Source organism: Giraffa tippelskirchi, chromosome Y (genome assembly GCF_054371585.1).
Source record: "Giraffa tippelskirchi isolate mGirTip1 chromosome Y, T2T-mGirTip1v1.2.pri, whole genome shotgun sequence".
NCBI classification, from domain to species: Eukaryota; Metazoa; Chordata; class Mammalia; order Artiodactyla; family Giraffidae; genus Giraffa; species Giraffa tippelskirchi.
Genome location: NC_137290.1, coordinates 386,501 through 392,557, shown reverse-complemented (window position 1 = coordinate 392,557; position 6,057 = coordinate 386,501).

Genomic DNA, 6,057 nt, shown 5'->3' with positions numbered 1-6,057 from the left:
CTAGCCCCGTCTTTCTGCAGGGCGTGTCCGTGCGGGTGACTCAAAATCATTTAGAAACAAAGACCAAACTCAGTTTGAATCCAAGGAACACGCTCAACACAGTCCACAGTGGGGAGAAGAAAAAAAACAAAGAAATTCAGGGCCAACCAACTGACTTTTCAGGCTCAGCTATTCCAGGAACGTGTCAAGGACAGACAAACGGACATTTCAGGCTCAGCTATGCCAGGAACGTCTCAAGGACACTCAGCTCCGTCTCAGATGGGTTACAACTGGCAGCAAAGTGAATGAGTCTGTGTGGAAGAGAAACTGGTCTCTTAATGTTAAACAGCATGAAGGTGTTTGCTGAACACAGCTGGAAGTTCACAGCTCTCTGGATGACCACAGAACGGTGCTCTCGAGATTTCATCTCGTAGAGACTAGCCTGTCCCCCCAGAGGAGGGCGCGGCAACCCACTCCAGGATCCTTGCCGGGAGAATCCCCCGGTCAGGGGAGCCTGGCGGGCTGCGGTCCGTGGGGTCGCAGAGTCAGACATGACCGAGGCCAGTTAGCAGGGCCTGACCAAAGCTGGCCACATTTGCCCCAAAAAAGGACAGATAACCTGGAAGCCCGGGATACAGATGCTGAACACGGCCATCACAAACACGTCCAAGGCCGCGCTCTGGGGCCGCCCACGGGTCAATGAGCAGGCCCCCTGCCTCTTACAGCCAGGACACAAACAGGCTTGTGGCAAACGGCTCTGGGCATGGACCGCTTTTGCAGCGTCTGAGTCAGAAACGAAAATGAAATCTCAAGTTATGCCATGCTCGGCATCCAACAACAAGCTCCTTTAGAACCCCCTTCCTTGGCTGAGAAGGTTTCTGGGACCAAGAACGAGAGGAGAGGATCCAGGCTGCCCTGTACACACCCGGGTGGTGACGGATACTCCCTTGGGAGGGTCTCCCCCGGCCCCCCGAAAGAGCAGGCTGCAGCCCCTCACCTCCAGCTCACACAGCCTCCCCGGACCCCCAGGGGGCTCCCCCCACCCCACGTCTGCCGGCCTTTTCCTCCCCACATGTGGTTTTTATCGACACAGAAGGCAACATCACGTTTTTAACCTTCATCTCCGGAATAAGATAAAAAGCACAGGCCAAAACAAAAAAAAAGTCTCGCTTTTTTAAAAGTGTTGCTTTTTTCTTTTCCATTTATTCTTTTTTTTTTCCAAAAGGATTCCACCATCAGTGCAAAGCCAGGGTGGAGAACTCACACACAGTCCCCAAAGAAATCATACAAAAGGATCATCTTAAGCTGGAAACCAAAGCAGGCTGGCTTTCTCTCAAGTCCCCTGGCGGCTCAGCCTCCAATTCGGACTTGATTGCAAGTGGGGATTTTTTTTTTCCTCTTTTTTCTTTCCTCACTTTTCTGGGGGTGGAGGAGGGAGGTGGAATGTACCTTTCCTCGAGGTCAGGGTTACAGGAGCCGTCGTGAACGGAAAGCCACACGGCCACCAGAAACGCACACGCGCGCACGCACACACACACACACACACACACACACACACACACACTCTCACTCTCTCTCTCTCTCTCTCTCTCTCTGCTGTCCCCTCGAAAACAAAACTTTCAGCCCCCTCCGACTTGTAAATTCCCCACCCCCCCAACCCACACTGGTCTCCTCTGGGGAAAGGTGCGAATTTTTTTTAACACTTGAATACAAATATTTATAAGTTTATTTATATCTCCGTTTTACAAGATGTACATTCATACTATATGGTTTGACAAAATACACTTTGTAACTAGGACTAAACTTGAGGGCGTTTTGTGTGGGGGGTCGGGGGGGACAGGGGGTGGGTTGCCGGCGAGCACAGCCAAGAAAACCTTTGGCGTGTTTTTTTTTTTCACCCACAATAGCGGGGTTGGGGGTGGGGGGCGCTGTGTGATTTCATTTGACGGATACCTGAAAACCTGCGTAGGTCCAGACACACCTTCTATGCATAACCCAAACGCGGGCGCTGTGTCCTAAATTATCGTCGCTGCTCGTAAATTCAGGGAAGAAAGGAGAGAGGGCGGGGGAAAAGCAACAGGCTTAAAAAATATATAAAAATAAAGGCAAGGCAACGTCAAATTTACACTCAACATAATTAAGATAGCACATATTTAGGAACTTTCAACCAAAGGAGGGGGGAAATAAATAACACACCCACATATACCTACTACCAGGGAGCAAAGGAGTGACCCCTCTTCAACACGGGAGCTCTACGCACCGTGGGGCTGGCTTGGGGAAACCATCGCCTCTCAATAAATAGCGCGTTTTAATAGCTTTGCAACTTGAACATTTTTTTTATACATTCCTCAACCGGTTTCTCGTTAAATATCAAATTTCAATAAAACATTTATAAATTGCATCGTGTTCACGTGTATTGAAAAGTCAGCATATTCCTAAGCTAATTTTTAATAAATTAGGCACCAGTTTTTTTTTCTTTTTTTAATGTCGAGCTTGTCCACGGATAACCCCTCCGCCAACCCAACCTCCCAGATTTGGGGTGGTGGGGAGAAAAAAAGAGCAAAGTGCCTCAAACGTACGTTGGTCGTGAAAGTCGGCTTCTCTGTAAGTGACACTGGGACTCAGGGCTTGGGGTGACCCCCTTGACTTGGGGGAGCATTAACAGTGAAGCCCACCGGTGGGAACAGTGGGCTGGGAGAGTTACCAGCAGGGTGGGGTGGCCGTGAGCTTGGACACCAGCCCCTTCCCATTTCAGAGTCCAGATGGCCCCACAGGGAACAGACTTCATGGCCGAGCATGCAAGTGCCTGCAATCAGGGGCAGCTGGCCCGGGGTCCCAGCTTGGATGGGAGCAAGGTGGGCGGAGGGTCCCTGCACCCCCCGGGGACGTGTGAGGCTCTGAAGATCCACTTCCCTGGTAGGGGACGCTAACCTCACCGCATGCGCGACTCCGTGAGGTTGGAAAGACACGCATGCCTGGTCCCTTCTGTCTGCAGCCAGACTATACAGCAGCCTCACCCAGCCTGCACTCGGCCTTGGTCACAGGCAACAAAGTCACCCTATAAAACATGACGGCAAAATGACCTCCGTGACCCCTCTAGAAACGAGCCACTGGTGAGATCTTGGCACCTCTCTGCTGAGCGAGCAAGACTTCTCCAAGTCAGACACTTCATCACCTCAACTACATGCCCTGAAAGTGAAAGTGTCAGTGGTTCCGACGCGTCCGACTCTTTTCGACCCCTTGGACTGTAGCCCGCCAGGCTCCTCGTCTGTGGAAATTCTCCAGGCAAGAACACTGGAGTGGGTTGCCATGTCCTTCTCCAAGGGGATCTTCCCGACCCAGGAATCGAACCACACTGCAGGCAGATCCTTTACCATCTGAGCCACCAGGGAAGCCCAACATCCAATGCTAAGACCCCATCAATGCAACCCCTTCCCCGTTGAGATAAAATTGCAAGTTTCCCAGCCTCACAACAGAAGGGGGGGTGGAGAGAGCAAATCTGTAAGACAGACATGGAACCGCAACAACCCAGCTGAGAACAGAGGTTTTGCTAAACCGGGAGTCCCCATCGTGAAAGACCTCTCCGACCAGGGTCTCGGGAAACAAAACCAGGTCCGTGGACTGGGGCCCGTCCTGGAGAACACAGCCCCGCACCCCGTGGGGTCGACACCGAACAGATCTGATAGCACGTTTGCACACACGGGCCAGCTTGCACGTGGCTGTCACAACCAAAAACCGCACGTCCGGTGCTGTTTGGATGAAACCCGCCCACTTTGCTTTCTACGTGATATTCCTCACTTGGCCTGCTCCCTGTGGAAGTGGCCGTGAAGGACTTTCAAAAGGGGCTCTTGTCTTTACTCAGAAGACACCGACGACAGCCGAACTACGTCCACCTCGGTACATTCTCTGTCCCACGGCCGCTGGGACGAGACCAGGACGGTCCAGGAACTGTCGCGGGGAGACCAGGACCTACATGGAGCATCCGCCCGCCCCAGCACGCCCTGCCGACTGCCGGACAGAGCGAAAGCAGAGACCAGATCCGGGCTGGAAAGAACTGACCACCATGGGGGCTCCTGGCTTGCTTCTGTCTTGGAATTTCTGGCAGACACAGGAGGGCAGGAGCCGCCGTCCAGCCTGGGCGCCCTGAACAGTCATCCGCCACCCCCCAGACTTTCTTCCTGCCCAGAGAGAGGCCACGCCAGCTCCTCTCACAGCCCCTCGCCCCCTCAAACAGCTCAGGCTCTGTTCTGTTAGGGGGGGCCCCCCGTCCAGGAGAGACGCACCCTGCTCACCCCATTTAAGCTAGAGACAAGGATGAGATGACGCCCCCATCCGGCAGGCCTCTGGGGCTACCAGCCCCCCCAGCGGGCAGCTCTATTTTGAAACTTCAGTTTCTGCCAGACCAGACCTCATGTGTGGAGAATCAACATTTAACTACAATGGATGGATGGTAAACTTCCCCCCCGCCCAAAAAAATCGCACGAACACATTTCACCTCCAACCTTTCCTTTTCATTCTAGAACAAATGAGGCTCATTTGAAAGTGTCAGTCGCTGGGGCGTGTCCCACTCTTTGCGACCCCATGCACTGTAGCCCACCAGGCTCCTCTGTCCATGGGATTCTCCAGGCAAGAACACTGGAGTGGGTTGCCATGACCTCCTCCAGGGGATCTTCCCGACTCAGGAATGAACCTGGGTCTCCTGCATTGCAGGCAGATTCCTGACCGACTGAGCCATGGCTTTTTGTAAACAATGTAAAGTTGCAACGTATATGGGCTTTCTTGATAGCTCAATCAGTAAAGAATTTGCATGCAATGCAGGAGACCCAGGTTCAATCCCTGGGTGGGGAAGATCCCCTGGAGAAGGAAATGGCAACCCACTCCAAGATTCTTGCTAGAAAAATCCCATGGAGACGACTTTTTTCTTTTTTTTTTTTTAATTGACAACCTTTCAGAAGGAGAACTGCACAGACAAGGCAAATTCCATAATGCCGTGAATGCTGGGAACGAGGCTTGCAAGTGATTTAAAAATACACAATGTTTTTTTTTACCCCATCTCTCTCTTCATCATCTCAGAGCTTTGTTGAAATTTCAAAATTAGAAAAAAAAAATACTATGTTGAACTGCCCTTTTGATTAAAAGAGTTTCAGATGTTGTAAATGAATCTACATTTCAGTGCAAAGGTAGAATATATTCCCTTACACAGAAGGGAAAAAAAATTTTTTTTTTTTTCTTACAGAAATGTACCCAAATGAAGGGGTTAGGGAAAACAGCTGGCAAGACTGAAAAGCTGCTAAGCTGTTTTAGAAACAGCGTGGACTGGTTGGGCTTTGGGGAACTAGGTAGATAGTTCTGTCTGGGCACGCCTGGGTTGACTAAGGCAAACAAACAAACAGACCAAAAAAAACGACAGAAATGCACATTTTCGAGGTAGACAAGCCCAGCAAGGGTGCATGGCCACCACCATGCTCCCCTCAACCCAGTCTCACACAGCACTTGCAAAGCCCATGCCTCCAACTCAGTCTGGGAACATTAACACTTGGGATTTGGATACATGGTGTCAAGAGACTATGCCCCCACGCCCCTGACCTGCTGCTGAGACAGACAGCTGTCTGATGGACAGGAGGGGAAAAAAAAAAGGAAGAAAGGCTAGACCTGACTACCTCTAGAAAAGTGAAAGGAAGTGAAAGTCACACTGTCATCTCCGACTCTGTGTGACCCCATGGACTGTCGCCCGCCAGGGTCCTCTGCCCATGGGATTCTCCAGGCAAGAACACTGGAGTGGGTTGCCATGCCCTTCTCCAGGGGATCTTCCCCACCCAGGGATCGAACCTGGGTCTCCCGCACTGGTAGGCAGGCTCTTTACCAACTGAGCCACAAGGGAAGCCCCACACCTTAAAAAAAAAAAAAAAAAAAAAAAATCTCTTAAAACTGCCTGCCTGGAGGAGGCGTCCCAGAAACAGCTCAGCCCCTGCCCCGCCCTCACTTCCTGGCGCCCCACCCCCCGCCCCCATCCTGGGTCTCAGCTTAAGCCACACCCAACTCACTCCCACCGCCCGGAGGCAGTCCCCTCCGACCCCG